At 39.2% G+C, this 23,182-nt stretch overlaps 1 protein-coding gene across 14 annotated transcripts in view; it reads left to right on the top strand.

Annotated features, from left to right (window-relative positions):
* MYT1L (myelin transcription factor 1 like) overlaps positions 1–23,182 on the top strand; it is a 371,423-nt gene that overhangs the window by 132,644 nt on the left and 215,597 nt on the right. For 13 of the 14 annotated variants that reach the window (XM_075269099.1, XM_075269101.1, XM_075269096.1 and 10 more), the window contains one exon: positions 4,259–4,383. The gene's annotated coding sequence lies outside the window, so the exon portion shown is untranslated. The remainder of the gene's footprint in view (positions 1–4,258; positions 4,384–23,182) is intronic. The other variant, XM_075269103.1, reaches the window with a different exon arrangement.

Genomic DNA, 23,182 nt, shown 5'->3' with positions numbered 1-23,182 from the left:
TAGGTGTACAGTCCTGTGCAAAAGTTTTATACAGGCTGGAAAGTAAGAAATAGAAAATTTATATATATTTAAAAAAAAAAAAAATAGAAATGAAAATCAAGGTCTCATCAATATTTGGTGACCTTTGCCCTTTGCCTTCCATCAATTCTTCTAGATACATTTGTAGACAGATTTTGAAGGAGGTTGCCTCCAGCATCTTGGAGAACTGAGCACAGGTCTTCTGTGGATGTAGGCTTGGTCCAATCCTTCTGTTTTTTCATGTCATCCCAGACAGACTGGATGATGTTGAGAACAGGGCCATATCATCAATTCCAAGATTCTTCCCTAAAAAACGGTCACACCAAATATGGATGAGATTTAGATTTTCTTAATTGAACTAAGTACAGATCTTCTTGGATTCTTGGGCTGATACGTCTGCTTATCACCAATTCAGATGTTTTTGTTGTATTGGTATCATCTGTAGCATTGTTCTTCTTGCATTTTCTGCACAATTACCATTTATCGGGTGGCAGTGTCCTCTGCCTTCTGCTTCGAGAGCAAGCTGTGACTGACCCTTGTAAATTCCTGACCACACATCGATGTGACAGTTTTAGCACAGGCTGAACATGTTAACAGATTACAATCTACTGCCCATTTTGTCTATTATAATTGTTGGGGTTTCTATACTTTGAGACAATCTATTTTTGATTTCTTCCAACAAATCAATTTTTAGTCCCTACCAACATAAGGCGACATGAGTGAAATTCCAAAAATTACAAAGGAAAGCAAAGAAAGCAAAACTTTTTTGGTCATTCGTCTGTTATAATGAACAAATGAGCTTTAATTTGGTCTTTTGAGTTTCTAAGCCATTATTAGTCAATGAAATCTTTAGAATCTTGTTACTTTGGTGTTAAGTCAATACAATATATGAAACGAGTTGAGCATTGAAGTATATACAGTATGTATAGAACACACAGATCATAACAAAGATCAAAAAATCCTTCGTTATGTTGGTGACTTTGCCATTTAATACAGAAGAGAAGTTTTTGTCTCCTCCAGTTCCTTTCTAAGAACTTTGGGCTTGTTTGCCACCCTCTTGCTTGCTAACAATGCGATACTTCTTCCCCGGAAGGTAGACCTAAAATGGGAAGAGGCTAGTCAAGAGCTCATTGTTCTGCCTTTATAGTATGTACCTTCCTCTCTTCTCAATAAGTATTAATACACTCACCCACATTCCTACTATACTATGAATTTATAAAAACACTCATCTGCCACAAAAAAAATCCAAATCTTTGTTGACCATGACTGGTTGACCAGGAATGTGACCTTTGTTCTTGGTGGTGGACAGCTAAAAGCCACTTTAACCATAGGGCAAACAATGCATCTGGCCGATGGTGGTGGTATCCCTTTCAGCCGACCCTGATTGAGCGTGACTAGGGTTGAGCCGATCTTGAGATTTCAAGATCGATTTTAAAATCTGATTTCCTATCATTTTCCAGCCGATCTCGATCCCAATCTCGATCGTGAAATTTGCTCGATCGCCGATCGGAATCCGATCTTTTCCGATCCCGATCCTCAACCCTAGTCAATGCTTTTCTGTGGGGAAAAGTCACTTTTGGGGTTGAGCCGATCTTGAGATAACCTCCGATCTCAATCCCGCTGGAAAAGATCGGGTCGGAATTCCGATCGCGATCGTGAAATTTACTCGATTGCCGATCGGAATCCGATCTTTTCCGATCCCGATCGCTCAACCCTAAGCGTGACTATCCTGCCATTCCTGGTAGAAGGTAGTTTCATACAATGGTGGAGCTCAGAGCTATCAGATTCACAAAACACTATTCACAGGCCTTGGCTGATGGTGTCTGGCAGGAGGCACAATGAGTGCTGATATATCACTATAACTGGAACCTACAACTAACACCATGAGAGCTGGAATAGGAAAGTATAACTTATTTTTTTTAAATTTATGGGTAATATATTGAATAAATGGTCACCGAGGAGACAGGGATTATGTGGGGTCTTCTTTAGGTGACATCACATTAAGTTGGATGGGAGCCACTTATGAAGCCCAATAATGTCTTAAGATGGCTCAGATACAGCCCATACAATTTTTCATTTTCCAGGAGTGTATCAGACTATAATTTCACACTGCACAGCTTACATATACTATCAATGTCCTGAGTCCTTACCACAAAAGCTTATACTCAAAGTGCGCTGGTACTATGTGTAAGCATGGCACATCGGTGAACGTGCAAACATATCAATTTTGAGGACTTGAACATGAGATATTTTATACACTACAATTTATTTCCATTTTAAGTTCTCCTTAAAGGAACCCTTAACAGTCTTCAGTCTCATTAATATGTCGTATGCTATTGCTATAGATGCATTTTATTAGCATCCTTAAATTTTATCCTCCTCATGAGAAGGAATCATTGAAGCAGCTAATCAATCCACCTTTATGTTTCCCAATATTCATTTTTTGCAAGGCAGACATAAAATTGTCTGCAAATGATCTTTTCTTCGGTTTGCAGCCGAAAGGATTAATTTCAGAACATTGTTGGTGCTTTCATTCTTATGAAGTATGGAGCAATACTAGAAATGATGAATTTTTATGCAAAGTGTCCTCCGTGATAATCTGACTTGACTTAACTTGGTAGACGGGTATAGTAGCATCGATTGTGGGATGAGAAAGGTTCTGGGGCTTTTGTCCTTGGTCTGTTGTTGCTGAAGATTTCAAGATGAAGATGAAATATGTGAATCCTTGGCCAAAAAGTCTCTATACATCCATGAATGACCATAAGGATTAGCTTGAAGCTTTATCTTATCTAGAACATTATAGAAGACAATTCATTGTAAAAGATGCTGGAAGAGATGTAGAGGAAGGTATAAGTATACTATCTATAGGATTCCTGATAATATCATTGCATAGAACTTGATTCCAAGTCATTATCTGCTTGCCAAAAATGTTGTGTACTAGTCGTAAGTAGAGATGAGCGAGTAGTATTCGATCGAGTAGGTATTTGATCGAATACTATGGTATTCGAAATACTCGTACTCGAGTACCACTAGCTATTCGAATGGAAAAGTTCGATGCAGAACCAGCATTGATTGGCTGAATGCTATACAGTCGGCCAATCAACGCTGGTTCTTCTCCTACCTATAGAAGTCTTCTCCGTGCAGCTTCCCCGCGGCGTCTTCCGGCTCTGAATTCACTCTGCCAGGCATCGGGCCTGGGCAGAGCCGACTGCGTATGCCTGCTTGTAGTGCAGGCATGCGCAGTCGGCTCTGCCCAGGCCCGATGCCTGGCAGAGTGAATTCAGAGCCGGAAGATGCCGCGGGGACACTGAGCATGGAGAAGACTGCATGGAGGATCCAGCCCGACCCTCACTCGTGGACTTGGTAAGTTCAATTTGATTGAACGTTGCCTACCCCTGAAACGAGCATTTTCCCCCCATAGAGTATAATAGGGTTCGATATTCGATTCGAGTAGTCGAATATTGAGGGGCTACTAGAAACAAATATCGAATCTCGAACATTATACTGTTCGCTCATTTCTAGTCGTAAGCATCAGGTTGCATCATGATGAACATACTTGGGAGCTGCCATGTGATCAAAAATAGGTCAATCCGTAACACATAGACTTTTAGAGTCTCCCTTTGATCCATGCCAGGACTATCTAATCATATTCTCTGTTGTAAGGTCAAGCTTCAGTTTGGTAACATTTGCATCAAATTACATAAGTGTTGTTCAAGTCAAGAATCCACCTGATCATTCTGTTTGCAATTTTTACATGATTTCTTCCACTTAGAATCAAGAGAAAATAATCTCCTATACTTGAATCAGAGCCAATGCTGCTGTAATCACAGGACTATATTAGCTGGCAAGCTTCCTGCATAGATACAAAAACATCTTGTAATTCCATGTTTAGGAAAGATCTTCAAACTATTTTAGCAACTTCTCTATTTCTTCCCACTTCTGACACCAGAAGGGAGGAAGTAAAGGACTATAGTTATGTAAAGCTGTGCCTACTCTGCCCCTTTTTAATGGAGCGAAGAACCTACATGGAAATCACACCGATAGACAGAATAGAGCACACATTTTTTAAATTATAGACTAAAATCTTAAGTTTACCGACTCGCGCATTTTCTCAGGTTCTTAAGTGGATCACTGGAGGTATGCGTTAACTTGTTGCTACAAAATATGTAACTATATAGTAATATGTTTTCATACTTTCTAAAACATTTAAGGATTTTAATTGAAACCTCTTTTTTTCTAGATAACGAAATGAAATTAGAATAGCAGAAAATAAGAATCACAGGACTCGACACCTACTTCACCGATTCTCGAAATTAAAATCTGGACCAAAAGAAGAATTATACCACCACTGGGACATCTCAGGTAGTAGCTGAGGATATCACTTTTGAATTCTCTTTTTGGAACATTTTGTACCGTTCTTCTGCCGCAAACATTTTGACCTGAGGGTCTGTAATAAGGATTGTTATATGTTTTGGTCATCCAAGATACCTTAGATGGTGTCAATAGTATGGTGGACCTATCTATATACCGAACATCATCTGGTCACAAATATCCTGACCATAAAAATTTATGGTATAGTCAAAAATTTGTTATACAGTAGATGACTGATAGATATAGGTGCCTACATTTGCTAGAGTGGTTTCCAAATACACATGTTGATCCTTAAAGGGTTTTTGGGACATCTACTGTATATTGGATAGGTCATCGATATCAGATCAGTGGTCACTGTGTGAAGGGACTTAAGGCCTTGGCCAAAAATATGTCTAGTTGATTTACATCAGTCCATGAGCCTTCCCACTGTCTACTTAGTACCTGTGATATACTCATTGCCATTGACTCAAATTATTGGTGAACTTGATAGCGGTGTGATAAAAATGTAACTGCCTGTAGAATTTTTTGAAATATTATTGAAATTCTGAAAAAATGAAAATGCTGATGACTTACAAAGACAGCTAAGAAGAGTTAATAAAAGGGAATGCGCTAGAAAACACTTGAAGTGTCAATTGGATATTTTAAGTCAAGTGGGGAGAAGGTCTAGCAGTTAGAACCCCTACCCACGTGAAGAGGTGGGTGTCCCGACTGCCAGACTCCTACCCAAGGGAGTATTATAATATAAGTGATTGACAGACCGGAAAAGTATTTTCTGGGAAATCTCATACAAATCTGTATGTTTCAGAAGCCATTGACAGCCCCCACCCTAGACTATGTTTATAGTATTAGTAATTTATGCATTGCCGGGGAGCACTTCTGTGGAGAAATGACATATTCTACTTTTTACGTCGCTCAGTCATAACTTCTTTTGTCACTAAACCAGTATTCTTCCTTTGTGGGCTTGTATAAAGGCTTTTGTACCTGTTATACACAGCTCTTTAAAATACCAAAATACAGGCAAAGACGGATGAATAACACAGCAAGCAGCAAGGACGGCAGTAAGTGGTAATTAATGCTGGCAGAGGCGGCGCAGACGTACAACTTACAGTAATGCACAATGAACACTTCCCTGTATTAGTATGTTCTGGGGGTTGGTGATGTACAGCATTTTATCATATGCGGGGTTAATAAGGTCTATCTATCTATCTATCTATCTATCTATCTATCTATCTATCATCTATCTGTCTAGTATCTATCTATCTATCTACCTATCATTCACATATTACCTATCTATTTATCCATCTATTTACCCATCTATCCATCTTTCTACTATCTATCTATCTATCTGCTGAAATTTCCCCAAGGTGGGACTATTAAAGGATTATCTTATCTATCTATCTATCTATCTATCTATCTATCTATCTATCTATCTATCTATCTATCTATCTATCTATCTATCTATCTATGTGTCTATCTATCTATCTATCTATCTATCTATCTATCTATCTATCTATCTATGCAGCTATCAATATTTCGACTTATTATTATCTATCTATCTATCTATTAGTCTTTCTACATATTATTCATCTATTTATATATCTTTCTGACTAGTATCTATCTATCCATCTATGTTTCAACCTATTATCTATCTATCTATCTCCTATCTATCTATCTATCTATCTATCTATCTATCTATCCATATATCAATCTTTCTATCTATCATCTATCTATCTATCTATCTATCTATCTATCTATCTCCTATCTATCTATCTATCTATCTATCTATCTATCTATCTATCCATATATCAATCTTTCTATCATCTATCTATCTATCTCCTATCTATCTATCTATCTATCTATCTATCTATCTATCTATCTATCTAGCTAGCTAGCTAGCTACCCACATTATGGGTTTGTACTACACTTTTGATACAGATTCTGCATCTCAAATCAGAAACAATTTATTGTAGAACTTTTTAAAACAGTATCTTCATGTTGCAGAAAAAATATTGTGAACCCAGTGGATGCTGAAGAATTTAATTCTATTCAATTCTGTTCCATAATAGAAAATCCTAGGCAAAATGCATAAAAAAATTTCAACGTAACAAATTCATTAGTATATTCAGTACGAAATCCTCAGCAGGAAATGACTGCCATGTCTGTCCTTAGCCATATTGACCCACCTGTAGATGAGCATGGATATGGGTCTTTTCTTACCTTTCCTATTGGCTCAACAGATCTCAAAATGAGTAGTGATGACAGCTATTAAAAAAAACATGATGTTGCGATACTCTGTCTGGAAATGTTTATGATTTTTGTGTCTATATGAGGCCACCCAGTGGTTGTGATGTGACTTACAGCCTGTAAGGATTTTGCTAATACAATATAATAATAATAATAAATTTAATTTACATAGCACCAACATATTCCACAGCGCTGTACAATTTGTGGGATTCAAATACAGACAAAAAGATACATGACAAAGAAAGTCATTTCAATATGAATGTGAATTGGCATCATGAGAAATTGGTGCCCTTAAAGGTGTAATACTATGAAAATTATTTATCCACTAGTAATAGCATAGGGGATAAATTGCTCATCGGTGGGGATCCAACTTCTGATACCCCACCAATCTCGAGAGCAATGGTGGACAAATGTATCCCCAAGTTCTAGGGGATAATTAAATAATAAGACATTAATTTAATAAAAAATTCAATAATAAATAATATTTTATCTAATAAGAAATCAATTTGTGGCAAAACCTCTGTAATGAAACTGGCAGAGAGATACGAGTGGACACCTCTATAGAAAGTAATCCAATAGCAACATAAAGGTCCATTTACACTGAGTAATATTTCAAGTCACTGACAAACACTGAAAAATCATTACGTGTTCAGTATCCGATATACATTGACATATGAGCAACATCAAGTTTCCTACCCCTAGAAGGCAACATCATTGTCCCCTTGGGACAACTTTTCCGTGAACACATAAATGACACAGCTAGCATGTTCCACTACAGCCAGTGATGGCGGTAAATTTTATGGAATGATAATTGATTTACATCAATGATTCACAATAGCATTGTTGGTAGCTTTTTAAGCATTTCATTTGTGTATTGACTTACAGCTTGTGTAACGAAAAAATTGAAGCAATAATTTCCAAACCTCAGAACTTTCTGTAGATGGGGTTGAGCCGATCTTGATATTTCAGGATCGATTTTAAAATCCAATTTCTGATCATTTTCCTGCTGATCCCGATCATGAGATTTGCTCGATCGCCGATCGGAATCCAATCTTTTCCGATCCCAATTGCTCAACCCTAGTCAATGATTCTCTATGGGAAAAGTCACTTTTAGGGTTGAGCCTATTTTGAGATAACCTCCGACCTCGATCCCGCTGGAAAAGATCAGGATCGGAATTACGAACGTGATCGTGAAATTTACTCGATTGCCGATCGGAATCCGATCTTTTCCGATCCCAATCGCTCAACCCTATCCATAAACTTTTGTTGGTGGATCTATCAATTTCTTGTCCATTGCTTCGGGCTGACTAAATATAGTCAATGCAGGTCCTTATTTACTCCACCTATGTGGCCCTGTTATTTCTCAAGGATATTTGCACCTGAGGTACCAAGAAGGATCATATTGATATTTTGAAATAATATGCACTTTCCGTGTTTGGTCAAGCTGAAAATGTACAATACTCGTTACCAAATGTAAATTTCTACAGATTTTAGATTTTACAAATAGTCTTGAGTGAAAAATATATTCTATTGTTATCTGTATACAGCTCATCTTCGAACCAATGCGTCTCTATGGTTACAGACCACAAACAAACCCTGTGTAGTCTGATCTTGTAGTTGTCTATTAGTCTCTTGTATATTCCTACTTTCTAATATAAGTAAGTTAAAGCTGTTGTCCATCCCTTAATTTAAAAAAAAAAATCTAAATTCCTTTTTTTAAGGTCTCCCCCCCCCCCGCTCAACAAACTATGCCACCCCCATTAGAATGATTTATGGGTCTCCTGTTGACCTCTAATACCTTCTTCCTCTTCATACACAGGAAATGACTCTTTAGCTAAACACTGGCGAGTAGTCACATTTCCATGCCAAAAAGAGCCAGAAAGTAAAGACTAGAGATGAGCCAACAGGTTACACCCAAACTGAATTTTTCAACAATTTTAGACTCAACCCAAACTTTTGGGGTTTGCCACCCACACATCACTTCAGACCTATGTGGCATGGTCAGCATTAGAGATGGGTGAGCCTCACAAGATCCGTTTCAACGAATATTCAAAAGCTTTTGCTCTCCAGTTATTTTTTATACCAACTTGTTTGGATAGAACCGAAACCCCAGAGTATAATAACCAACAGTTCTACTCAACTTTCCTTTTCTGGACTCCCTCAGTATCCTGTTTGGTGGTCTTTAGGCCTCTTCTGGCCTCTTGGATGTTGTCATAGGTCATCAGGAGACCGGGGGACATAACAGGGCAGTGGGGGATCACCGAGGCCTGCAATTGGGCTTCAGTTGTAATGTTGGGTCTGACAACATCACTATGCTTTTGTCACATGCCACACATGATTGACCTGTGATGTCACCCAGTAGCCAGAAGAGCCTGGAAGACCACGAAGGTGGACGCTGAGTGTGTCCAGGAGAGGTTAGGTATATTTAAGTGTTTCTTAAGTTTTCATACATCTCCCGGGCCTCTGCTTATTATACTCTGTGGTCTAAAGAATTTCACGAGATTCGCCCATTGTTAGTAAAGACTAGTTGGGACTCGGGAAGAAGCAAAACAAGTAGAAGAAGAGTGACAGCAGATCAGGGAGGTGAATATGACTTTTTTATGTTTAAGGCGTTCTGCACATAAAAGAAAACCTTCCATCCATCCAAAAAGAAGGGGCAGGGTGAGCAGAGGAACACATGGTAATATCAATCTCACTTATGCATTTGTCATTTCACAACACAAATAAATCATTGCGCTCCAGTCTGGTGCTGCAGAAACCAAATACATTTAATTAAATTGATATACTGTAAATGTTATCTTGATTTATTGTATGATATGCAGGTTTTACAGGCAGTGCTCTAGAACAGCGCAGCTCAATGTCTTCTGGCCAAAGCAAATCTAAAAACTGATGTCATCTAACATAACTTATGAGATCATTTTATAAAGGGAACCAATGGAAGACAGCACATAAAACACAGGAATAAAGGGTTAAAATGAGATTGAAGAGCATTTGTGAAGATAGCAGAAACTTGTGTATTGCTTATATCTAGAAGAAAGTTTGGAGGATGATAAGCTACGCGTTTCGAGGTTACACTGACCCATTTTGTCAGACCTGTATTGCAATCGAAACCTGTGCTTATGTGTTTTATCTCATCATAACCATACAAGGTTATTGCATTTAACATAATCTTTTTGCTATTATCCACATGTTATATGCACTATTCATTGGAATGGGTATGTGTTTTTTATTGTCTTTCTATTAAATTCAAGCTCTTAAAGGGATAGGAGGTAAGAAATAGAGGTACAATAGAATAATAGGATCCTAAGCTTCCTTAATGGAAGACATTATTGACTACCTTATGCATTTTAGATGTTTTGCAGATTCTGTTAATTTTGTAGATTGGATCCATTGACATAGTTGCATAGTAGATGAGTCCAACATATGACCCTACAGCGTTAATCCAAAGGAAGGCAAAAACTCCAAGAAGTGAATGCCAATTGCCCCATATTAGGAAAAGCAATTCCTTTCATACTCCAAATCCAGCAATCGGTTTGTCATCTCCAAATCTAAATCCTGTTACCCATTATAATTTTCAGTTCAAGAACGGCATCCATACCCTCTTTGAACTTACACAAGGAATCCGCCATCACCACTTCCGGTGGCAGTGACTTCCATAGTCTCACTGCTTTTACAATAAAGAATCCCCTTCTATGTTGCTGCTGAAACTTTCTGTCCTCAAGACGTAGAGGATGTCCCCTTGTCACTTTCTTATGCTTAGAACTCGGAGTAAAAAGATCACTAGAAAGTTCTTTCAAGCATTAGTGCATTGTGATTAGATCTCCCCCTCTTCTTTCTAAACTGAATAACAAGAAATGTATTAATCTTTCGGCCCTCAATCCACCCACTCCCTTTATTATCGTGGTGACCCTTTCCTGCACTCTCTCTAAGCCAGTTATGCCCCACTTGTACAAAGGGGCACCAAATTGTGCAAATAACGTATGTGTGGCCATAACTATGTTCTTAGCATGAGCGTCTATGCCTTTTTTGATGCATCCCATAATTTTACTTGCCTTACCAGCAGCTGCCTGGCACTGATCGTTAAATTAAGTCTCTTTCAGTGTCAGTCTTACTCAGTAATTTACTATTAAGCACATAATCATACATTTTATTCCTTCAACCAAAATGTATAAACTTACATTTGTCTACATTAAACTTCATGCTTTGGTTTCCATCGATATCCCATGGAATATTCTATTATCCTCTTCATTTTTGATTAGTTTACAGAGTTGTTTTTTTTATGTAGATTGTGAGTCCCATATAGGGATCACAATGTACATTTTTTTTTTTTTCGTATCAGTATGTCTTTGTAGAATGGGAGAAAATAAATGCAACCACAGGAAGAACATACAAACTACTTACAGGTGTTGTTCCTGGCAGGATTCGAACCCAGGAATCCAGAGTTGCAAGGCTGCAGTGCTAACCACTGAGCCACTGTGTTGCCCCAATTAGTTTACAGAGTTTAGTATCATCTACAAATCTGGACCACCTGCTCTGTAAATCTTCTACCAGGGCATGGGAAAGGATATTAAAAAGGGGAGAAACCAATATCGAGCCCTGCGGCACCCCACTGGTGACTGTGAGCCAGTCTGAGTATTTACCATTAAGGGCGGGTTCACACCTGCACCTGGTCTCCGCTTTTGGGTTTCCGTCTTCTCCCGAGAGAAACTGGACAGGAGACAGAAACCCAGCGGTCAGTTTTCAAACCCATTCACTTGAATGGGTTTGCAAAGTGACCTCCCATGAGTGTCTTCTGCAGTGAAAGCGTTTTCTTTAACCGGACACAGAGTCGGACATGCAGGACTTTGTGTCCAGTTAAAAAAAAAAAAAAAAAAAAACAGTTTTGTTGCAGAGAGGCAGAAGATGCTCATGGGAGGTCACGGGAGGTCACCTATTCAAGTGAATGGGTTTGAAAACTGACTGCCGGGTTTGTCTCCTGTCCAGTTTCTCGGGGCAGAAGATGGAAACCCGAAAACAGAGACCAGGTACAGGTGTGAACCCACCTTAACAAGTACCCTCTATTTCCTATCACTGAGCCAGTTGTTTTTCCTCAGTCCCAACATTCTTTGAAAAGTCCAGATACATCACGTCCACTGCAATACCCAAGTCCAGTCTAGAACTGACCTATAGTATAAGGTTAGATAAAGTTTACCATATCTTATCTGACACTTAGATTTGGGGGAGCCCAATTGAATGTCCTGAATATTAATATAATAATAATAACAATAATAATAATTATCCCCTATAAATGAGAATTCAGTTAAGCCAATTTAATTTAAATAGACAGGTTTTGTGTTTTTAGCTCGTTGAGCCAATTTGCCAATTTTGCGATTCCCAATTCAAAAATTGGTTTGTGATTCCTTGTCCAATTCTAGAAATTGAAACAGAATTTACGAGCTGCATTGTGTTCAATTTTAAATTATCGATTCATCCATGTATAATATTGGACAAAGATTTACATACTGTTTAGTTAAGAAAATTGGTTTATAGTTCTGCTCTTTTTGAGTAAATTGTGCAAGTTTGGCAATTTAGAAATTTACAGTTAACATATTAGTTTGCGAATTCTTTACCGTTTAAAATTTGGAGGCCTGAGATTGAATGTACAAATAACCTTAAATATTGAATTATTGATTCCTCCATATATCATACTTGCTGAAGACTCACGTATTTATTTGTGAAGAAAATTTCAGTGGTAACATAAAGAACAGTTGGGTTCCATAGATAATATAAAATTTGTCCCTTTTCAGTTTTTGCTTAGTGAAATCATATTCCATATCTCCCAGGACAGGAAATTGTATAACACTTGCTTCATTTTCCTAACTGTATGTGCCCATTCCGTTTTTAACTTAGATCAAATTTGGTTAAGAACTCTAGCTTCACATGAAACCAATTCAATACATTATTGCCACTTGCTAGAAAAATCCTTTCAAAGGCTGCAATTCACAAAACAAACAATGGGTAGACAATCCACACATAGACATATACACTGTCTACCAATAAGAATTCGGACACCGGTGGTAGAATAGAGAAACAACATTTCTTCCTATACAATAGTTGGTAGACCCCAGCAGATGCTTCCTTACGGATGGGATTGATCGACACAATACTCCCGGATGCCTGGTGAGACTCTTGGTGTATGTGAGACATCGGTTGGGTGCGGTTTCTCTGGCCAGCGCTCGTTGGTCTCTATCTCCCAGTTTCGGGGGTCTGCCGACGCGGGGCACATTCCAACAATCACCGCTCACCTTCCACTTTGTAGTCACATAGGCCATTGTCGATTTTGGGTAATTCAGTTCGCTTGCTATGTCCCTTAAGGATCGACCATTTCTGTGGTACCCCACAATTACCCTTTTCTCGAAATTGGTCAACTCTGCACTTTGTGGTATCCTGCATGCGACTAATGCCAATGCTGTTTCCTATTTAACAGAAGAAGGCACGATGTACATCACGACCGCAGATATCTGCATTTGCATGGGTGTCCAAATACTTATTGGTAGACAGTGTATAAGCTATTTCTTTCGTCATACAATATTATAAAACAATACTGCCTTGAAAGGCTGCTCATCTCCTGATACACATATCTAGATATATCCACCCAGAAGGACAAATAAGTAAGGACACATCTGTGCAGTAGATTTTCCACTTCTTTCCAGTCCCAGTGAAGACCAGGTCTCGTTGCAGGATCTCACTACTCATTAAATTAGGATCGGGGCCACACGGTGGCTCAGTGGTTAGCACTACAGCCTTGCAGCGCTGGTTCCTGGTGTTCAAATCCCACCAAGGGCATAAAACCATCTGCAAGGAGTTTGTATGTTCTCCCTGTGTTTGCATGGATTTCCATCCCATATTCCAAGAAAAGACATACTGATAGGGAAAAATGTACATTGTGAGCTCTATGTGGGGCTCACAATCTACATTTAAAAAAAAAAAAAATTAGGATCAAGACCAATTTAGAATAGCTTACTTCTTTTCTGGGGCTTCGTAACAGCTTTGTTGGCTTACTCTCTATGGCATGGATGCCTTTGGGAATGTCCTATGTGAAGAAACAGGGCTTTAATGTGTCTAGATCTGTCCTTCTCTGCCTTTTCTATTGGCTATATCTATTCTTAGATGATCAGCTTTGAAGAAAACATGATTTTGCAGTACTCAATGCTTACAAACTGACTATAACAGGAAAGACACCCTGTGAAGGCTTTTGCTAACATGTTGCAATATTTTATTGATTTTTTTTGTGAAAAAGTGTATTCTTTTCCATATTTCAGCAAAGGTAAGGGTAGAAATATCTGTATACTGCTCTTCTTATTCTCTGTTTGTGCATCTGTACCTGATTACCGCACCGTGTTTGCTATAGGCATATAGCATCCGACATATTCGTCATGTCTTTGTAATCATTGTCTGATTTCAATAACATTAAAGGAAAGATATTCATAAATATTCACAGCATTCAGAGAGTAAATCTGTGTTTTCATACAATTTCAATGTATGTTTACCTATACTCCAGCACTTGGAGCTTGAATCTGAAAATTCAGCCCACTCATTTACATGCATATGCCAGCTTTATGGACGCAATTAATTTCCTCTAGTCTGATTTATCGGATCCCAAGTGTGCTTAGAATTTAAGCATTGGTTTTCATGTGAAGGACGGGAAAAGGTACAATCAAAGCTCAAATTCTGCAGCGATCCTCAATTCCTAGACGTTCATTAGTGGTCAGAATTTCATTGGGAACTACAATTTGGAACTCCATGAGCACAATTATAAAGGAAATGTTAAGAAACTCTGAAAATACAAAAAAAAAAACAACCTGTGTGTAAAGTATGGCTGCTGTACAAAAATGAGGAAACTAAATGAGCACTGAAAATAATTGGAGTTATCTATACACAGTGGATGGTGGTCGTATGATTGTCCAATATTTGTGTGCTAAAAGGACTACAGAAAACTAACCCAATTACAAAGTATCTAGCATAGGACCCCTGGGATTAACTCAGATTCTGAGGGACACTAGCAGCTAGTGATCAATTCCCCTTCAGCACCACTATAGGTGAATACAATATTCCTACCCATATTGTAACCCATTTATTCCAAAACAGTCCTTTTAAATAAATGGGTGCTTGGGTTCTGAATGGGGAAAGGGGATTAATTATCTGTCAGGCAACTATGGCAACTTAACTCACTAAATACAAAAGAAACCAAAATGTTGACATTCTTTACCCCAGGCCATTTCTTCCCCGACATTTGCAATAGAGGGATATTTTAAAGGTCTCATAAGGGGAGAACCTCATGAGATTGGCCAAATATTAGTTGGTTTGTCCACATATCTTGTTTCTTTGGCCCAAATTAGAAGTGCTGTTATTATACTCTGGAGCCTTTTTCAGGGTTCAAGGGAGCTTTGCAAACATAATAAGTACTTATACTTACCTCTCCTGGGCTCTTTACTGTGTATGGTGCTCCTTCAGGATCCTCTTTCAGCCTCCTGGATGTCACTTACCTTGCGGGACCACTGAGACCTGTAATGAGGCTTCGGTGTGAAATAGAAGAGTCAAGACAAGGCGGTATAAGTGATTATTATGTTTTTGCATCTCCCTTAAGCCTCTGCTTATTATGGGTGGCGAACCCCAAAGGTTTCAGGTTTAGATCAAGCCCGAAACTTTTAGAAAATTCTGGTTGAATTCTGTTTAATCTGGACTTTTTTTTCATCTCTATGCCCCATATACCTTATATATTTGGTCACCCTTGTGAGGTATCACTAATACAGTATATTTAATGTGTAGGGTCAGGTATAGGTATACACGTAGATGTACAGTGGTCAATTTATTGCATTTCATGCTTTAACTATTCTAATCTGGGGGGACTGAAATTCTACCATCATATTACATGTAAGAGAAGGTGACATGACACAAATAGCCAATAATGGATTCATGAAGGCCTAAGAGTGATCCTTCAATACTATGGCCCTCAATATGATAACATTTCCATATCACTGTCTGCAATAAAACATAACTTTTGCCATTGTTCTTAACTTCTGATTCACTAATACAAAGCCATTTTTGGGGTGCACACCCTTTTCTTGATGATGTATTGGCCGTCTTAATACAATATCACTTCTTTGTACAATTGCAAAAAATAATGAATTGAAAATCACAACGTACTGGAGCAATATTTGACAAAATGGAAAGCAGACGCTTATGCTATGTAAATACAGGAGGAACTAAACCGGAGCATTCTTTTGCATGGATTACTGATTTTCAGCAGAGTCCTTGGATTGCTTGACTGGGACCAGAAAGTGCCATTTAAGATGAAATAATAAGACAATACATCACGTGTAGTCTGGAGTAGTAGTTGTCATCTAGTGATACTACTTACGGTATTAATTCTATGTGGTCCATTGACTTATTTTCTGTACCAAATGACCATTAATACCGATGTGCCTTAAACATCTTCTTGGCTAGATTGTCCTATTTGTTTCCATGTGTGAAGACCCCGTATAAATTGTGTACTGCAGCCTCACAAGGTTTCTGCTAGCATTTTAATGACAGAGCTCTGTTGCTTTTATGAGTAATTGGAATTCTCACCCAGATTGGAGATCAGTTAAGTGTGGATACATCTGTATAACTTACTTTCTATCCAGATGAAGCTATTGTACTGCCTCCTAATAATATCTGCATATCACACATAGGGAACAATTGTTTAAGACTGGTGTAGGAAATGACAGTATTTGATGAATTCCCCTTAGTCTCTATAGATCTTTAGGATTCAGCGTGCAGACGTACAGGCTTTGTAATTAGATTTTGAGAACAAAAAAGATTTAATATAGTGGAAAAGTAGGCAAAAAGTGAATATATGGATAGCCACATCTGGTGGCTCATTGTCATCTAGCACCCATTACAGTAGGAATATAGAATTAGGGCTCGTTCACACGGAGTTACGTCCCGCGAGATTTGGCACGTGTACGCCGCGTGACCCTTTGCGTGCCGTACATGCTCCCATTCATTTCAATGGGAGCGGGGATCGTATGCACCGCGCTAGTTTGCAAACTAGCGCGGCGCATACGATCCCCGCTCCCATTGAACTCAATGGGAGCGTGTACGGCACGCAAAGGGTCACGCGGTGTACACGTGCCAAATCTCGCGGGACGTAACTCCGTGTGAACGAGCCCTTACATTGCACCTATTTAAGTAATAAAGATTACTAGTGCATTCATTTCACTGACTAAACTTTATTACTAATATACACCCAGCCCACCAGAGCCTTTTTTATTACCTTTGTGGAGGGCAGCGGTGGAGGCCTGAACTCTACTTTCTCTGTCAACCCAACTGACACTCCAACTCTACTCAATGGGTCTGCAGTTAGTCACATGTGCAAGAGTTGGAGCAGAAGAGACAGAGGAACGAGAGCTATGGCCTCCCCAGCTGCCCTCCAAATAGGTAATAAATGGGGCTCTGGGGGACTAGGGTGTATATTAGTAATAAAACTTAACCAATGCAAGGGAATGCACTGGTAAGCTATATTACTCTGCTGATAACCCAATGGGCCTGTAGTTGGTCACATGTGTGAGAGTTGGAGCATCAAACGAGACAGAGGAACGAGAGGTCTGGCCTCCCCAGCTGCCCTCCACATAGGAAATAAATGGGGCTCTGGGGGACTGGGGTGTATATTTGTAATAAAACTTAACCAATGCAGAGAATGCACTGGTAAGCTTTATTACTCCCAGGATAACCCTTTTAAGTAAGTCAAGACTGCATTCCTACTTGGTGCGGGGATTCACGTCTGTGATGTACATATACTCTGATATTGCATTTTTTATTTTTTGGATACTGCTATGTTTATATCATTTTAAATGACAGACGTTGCCTTGCAAACAGTCTGCGACCATTGAGTAATGTGGACTGTTTCTAAGGAGGTTATTTTCCCGTTCTGCGAATGTTTCTCTCTATGAAGCCTTCGTCCTGCTGATATTGCACATTTTTCCTAGTTTTTACAGGGTTCAACTAATTAAACTTGAAATCAATGGAGGAATTAATGGCGGTAAACAGTTGCCAAGGGCAAGTCTATGAGAAAATCTGTTCAACCTGTGTCTTTCCAGATGCTGTAGAACTACAAGTATCAACCTAACAATGCTGGCATCTTCAGTTTCACAAAGGACAAGGTTCTATGTCTTGTCTGATCTAACCCATGGCAATCATTACAAATAATAGCCATAAGCCAGACACATATAGCTTCGGCTACAGATGTTACACAATCCCTAAAGGAAAAATGTAAGTTTTGTGTAGACTGGCCTAGAATGTCAACTACGAAATCATGGCACGAGAGGAGAGCGGGGATGTTTTATAGGCATTTATATGTCTATAAATTCTAGTCTTACCTTACATTTAGAGATCTCTCTGGGTTTTTGTTGTCTTTGTTTATGTGAGCTATTTATCAATGAAATACTTTGCAGCAGAGAAGTCTGGTTTATGCCATTCAGAGGTAATTGAGCCAGGAAGGCATTGCGGAAGAAAGATCCTCTGACACATTCAGTACCAAGGAGATTTACAAGGTTACATGATATTTAACCAGCGCCCAGGATGCGAGATCTGTGAGTGACCTTGGCAGTTAAGTCATGATGGCATCTCAAGATTTTTTTCACTTGGCACAAAAACAAGTGCTGAAGTTTTTACAACATATAGGTGCATTCATCCTACGGACGGAAAATGTACTCAAGGCCAAATCACACTGACACAAATCAAAGCAGTAAGGAGTGGCATTAGTGCGATGTCTCTTTAGGCGTATGATTTATGGTGGTCTAAGTGCAATGGGTAACTGTTAAAAGACCGCAAGATTTTATCGGGTTTTCTGACTCCGAGTAATAAGAGCCAACTGGCTCCATATGGCTAAATATAGCAAAATGTAATAAGCATAGTACATCCGAAAATATTGCACTTGGACCACTGTTCAGCCAGTCTCTGTTCACCTATAGTCTTCTTGCCAGACATGTATGTCATGTAACCAGGGGTTATCTCCTGCAATCATGTATCAATGTATGAAATATCAACAGGCTGCTTTTGTAGACTAGATTTGGTGAAAGACCATGGTACTGATTTTTTTCGGACTGTAACGGGATATTTCAGCTTGCAACAATTTTTTTTAGGTAGATTATGAGTCCATATTATGTCTTTGGGGCATGGGAGGAAATCCACTCAAACACAAGGAGAACATACAAACTCCTTGCAGATGTTGTCCTTGGCAGGATTCAAACCCAGGACCCCAGCGCTGCAGGGTTGCGGTGCTAACCACTGAGCCGCCATGCTGCCCCCCAACTATTCTAGATCTGTGTGGGTTTGACTGCTGGGATCACCAGAGCAAGGTAACCCCAAACACTCCTTACCACCTGCTACAAGTGGCAGAAGTAAGTATGTATACTCCTTTATAGGATAGGTATATTATATTTTATTATATTTAGCCATTTTGACCTTTGCAGGGCCTATTTGCAGTCCCAATGCACTAAAATTGTACAAGAGTTAGGCTATGATTTTACATGTCATGAAAACAAGTACGAAATAGTGTATACATATAGTTGTGTACAGCCTTACCCATTGTCAAGGTCTCTGATTTCTCAAAATACGAGTTCAATAAATTCAATACTACAACAAGCTATCAAAAAAATTCAACAAGCTGTAATTCATATGACAACCACTGGGTGGGCACCTGTAGAAAAAATATGGTAAGAGGGCTGCAGTGGGAGAACGTAGTGGTAGTGTGATCGTAGGGGCCCAACCCAGCTTGATCATCAAAAATGGAACGTCACACAATAGATTGTGCTTCAAAATCTTTCAGTGTTTTATTAAGTGTTTCAAGTAGAGCTTTTAGGTGAAACGTTTTTCGGTACGTACAAGTACCTTCATCAGACTCTTGACAGAGGGGTAGAGTAATATGCACGATATTTCAACATATAGCCACTGGAGCCACTGGATTCTCCGCTCGTTCGCCCGCAGGGTCCGCTGAAGTCTATACAATTGGTGGTCAGTAGCAGAGGACACGGCACCAAGAAATCAGCTGTAGCGCTGTGGGAAAGGGAGCTCTACTTGAAACACTTAATAAAACACTGAAAGATTTTGAAGCACAATCTATTGTGTGACGTTCCATTTTTGATGTAGAAAAAATATAGCATAGCATCTTGTGACAGAGTATCACAAAATAATGTTTTTTCAAAGATGGTCATGTTGAGACACTCAACCTGAGATATGTTGAGCCAAGAGACAAAGTAAGGAAAGACACATCTGTATGTAGTCATGCATGTTCCGGTTCTTAGCAGGAGGTAACAGGGCTGATATTGAAATATTCTGTATTCTCAGAGCTGTGTTAAGTACATCGGTTGAAGTTTGAGAATTTACAGTTTTACTTTTCCTTCCCCTGCTAAGACAAATTCCTTCAAACGAGAGCTTTCATATCATTTGGATGAATGATTGAAGATTTCTGCATCGGCAGAAGCCAAAATGGCCTTCAATAGTCTAGGAAGCGATACACGTGGCGTCATTTCTAATTAGTTATTGATAATTGCCGAAATAATGTCCAAAGTGACAAAGAAGGATCACAAAAGTTAAAGGTTTTTATTCAAGAGCTTGGCAATGTCAGCCGTGGGGCTCGTGAACAAAGACAGTCACCACCCAAAGTGCTTGCTGCTTCTAGAGCGGTAGCCAGAGGCTGTCTACAGGCACAGAATAGAATTAGTGACGGGACTGGCTATCTGTTACCCAGTAGGGATCAATTAATCCTTTTACTGCCTCCAGCTATTGCTTAGAAGCCAAACAATCATTGGAAAGATAGGATCTGACTCTTATATACTGACCCTTACCAAAAATGGCTGATAAACGCAAGGCATTCGTGGACTTACAATGATCTATTTGAGGTTGTTCTAACTCTATAATGTTGACCGTCTCTATGCAGAAATAAGCAGAGGAATGGGGAAATGTAGCGTTCTACAGAAAGAAGCTCTAGAATTAGTATTTCATGGAGGATCCAAGCCTTTTATTATAAACCAGACGGGCGTGGTGAGTGGTGACAGGTCCCCTATAAACATAAAAAAAAATACAATGATGGGCACTATTATTATTATTATATCTCATTGGACTTAATAATTCAGTCCATGGCACCAAAACCATGGAAAATGCTCTAAGCCGGTGTGGTTGTGAATAATTGAAACAAGCCTTAAAGAAAACAAATGGGAAACCCTTTAGAGTCAAGATGTAGATGTACAGTAGAAGTCTCCAAAGAAACCTTCATCACATTAATGAAAGCTAGATTAATCATTTCCATTCTATACACTTTACATAGCTTGACCACTTGCCAGTCAAAGTGAATGGCAGTCACACTAGGCAAGCTACGTAAGAATAATATAAACCTTGTTACAGAGATATTAACATTTGTTTCATGGCTACTATGTCTGTAAGGAGCTCCAATAACTTGCCTTATGTAATAAATGCTTTATATATTATGTAATAGCAAGACTAACTAGAGCAGTTTATAAAAATATTGATGGCGTATGCTAAGGATAGTTCATCACTATCAGATTAGTGGGGGTCTTTCACCAACCACCTCAGTTGATCATCTGATACACAGAGAATGGAGCAGGAAGCAGACAGCTCTTTTCTCTGTGTAGTGTTCTGATATTGGTACTACAGATCACCTCTCAATCACTGATATGGAACCTAAGCTGCAGTGACTCATTTCCACCACTACACTCAAAACATTGCTATCTGCTTCCTGCTCCATTTACTGTACATCAGCTGTAAAAAACAGCAAATCCTTGGAGTTGACTGGTGTCAGACCTCCACAGATCTGATAGCAGTGATCTTATCTTTAGGATAGGTCATCACTATTTGCATCTTAGAAAATCTGGTATCGTAAATCCATGTAGATCCAGATACAAGCTATGTTTAACTTGATGACTGTAATATCTTGCTGCAATGTGATTTCACACTTTGGAACATAAAAGTCATTGAGCCAGGTTAACATTCTGTATTAAGTTTACTACATATATTATTATTATTATTATTATTATTATTATTATTATTATTATTATTTATTTATTTATTTATATAGCACCATTAATTCCATGGTGCTTTACATTTGGGTGTTACATACAATACACAGAATATACAGCTAGATATAATACTAACAGTGACCGACTGGCACAGTGGGGTAGAGGGCCCTGCCCGCGAGGGCTTACAATCTATGAGATATATATGTCATTTTATCAAAAACAACTTACTAATGTGAGTTCACAGCTAGGGATGAGCGATTGCGTTCGGAAAAGATCGGATTCCGATCGGCGATCGAGAAAATTTCACGATCGCGATCGGAATTCCGAACACAATCTTTTTAGGTGGGATCGAGATTGGTACGATTTCCCACAATGCTTTGCTTAGCCTTCACACTGAGTATATGCTCCGCTCATTCTGAGTGGAGTGTATACTCAGTGTGAAGGCTCCGCTGCGGTTCCATTGGAATGAATGGAAGCAGCCGGCTCACAGCCTTAACCCCCTGTGCCCCGGCTGCCTCCATTCATTCTAATGGGAGACTAAACTAACATCTCTAGTAGCTACTTACCTGCAGTGATGGCTGCTTCGCTGCTCCAGTGCCCAGTGTTCTCCTTCTCCTCGCTGCCGCTCCACGCTGCTCTTCTTCGCCTCGCTGCCGCCACCTCCCAGGTTAGTGTTTAAAGAGCTAGGAAGGCGGGGCTTGTGGCTTAGGAGAGTGTGGGCAGGTACAGGGCGGGGAGACGTGACGTCTCCCCTCCCAGTACCCACCCACACTCTCCTAATCTGGGAGGCAGGGGCTGCGAGGCAAGAAGAGCAGCATGCAGCGTCAGCGAGGCAAAGAAGAACACTGGGCACCGGAGCAGCCATCTCTGCAGGTAAGTAAGAGCTCAACCCTATTCACTGCTTAATACAACCACCATACAATAATGCAGCACGCAAAACATTTTAACATTCTTATTGTACTTCTGTAGGACTGCAATTTACTAAGGAATCCAACAGATAAAATCATGGTATTGCTTTTATAACAAGTTCTATGGAGACATCACACAGTGTCATGTAGCTCTGTAGTATGGTGCTGAAGAGAATCCCTGTATCTTTGTAAACTACCGGTATGTTTGAGACCTTTGTCTAGCCCACCAGGCCAAACATTACCTACTTTTCTCTTCATATACAAAAGTGTTCTAACTGTTCAGATCCATGTTCTCATCCTCTTGTGACTGGTGTTATAGTACTTAGTGCTGGTGTATTCAGCTACTTCATAATGATAGCACTTTAATGGACTGCAACTAGCATCAATTTTGTAATGTTACACAATTGTACATATGTACAATATAGTTATATCTTTCCTCTCCTCTCTCTTCCTTTTGATTGAAATGTATCCTTCCTTTCCTTTCCTCTTGGCTGGACCTATCTAGATAAACGTATCACAAGATAACCAGATTTTCAGAACAATATGATTTTGTGATATTATGCCAATTTGTATTTATGTATAGCC

Source organism: Leptodactylus fuscus, chromosome 3 (assembly GCF_031893055.1).
Source record: "Leptodactylus fuscus isolate aLepFus1 chromosome 3, aLepFus1.hap2, whole genome shotgun sequence".
NCBI classification, from domain to species: domain Eukaryota; kingdom Metazoa; phylum Chordata; class Amphibia; order Anura; family Leptodactylidae; genus Leptodactylus; species Leptodactylus fuscus.
This window is presented reverse-complemented; position numbering and strand designations above follow the sequence as displayed.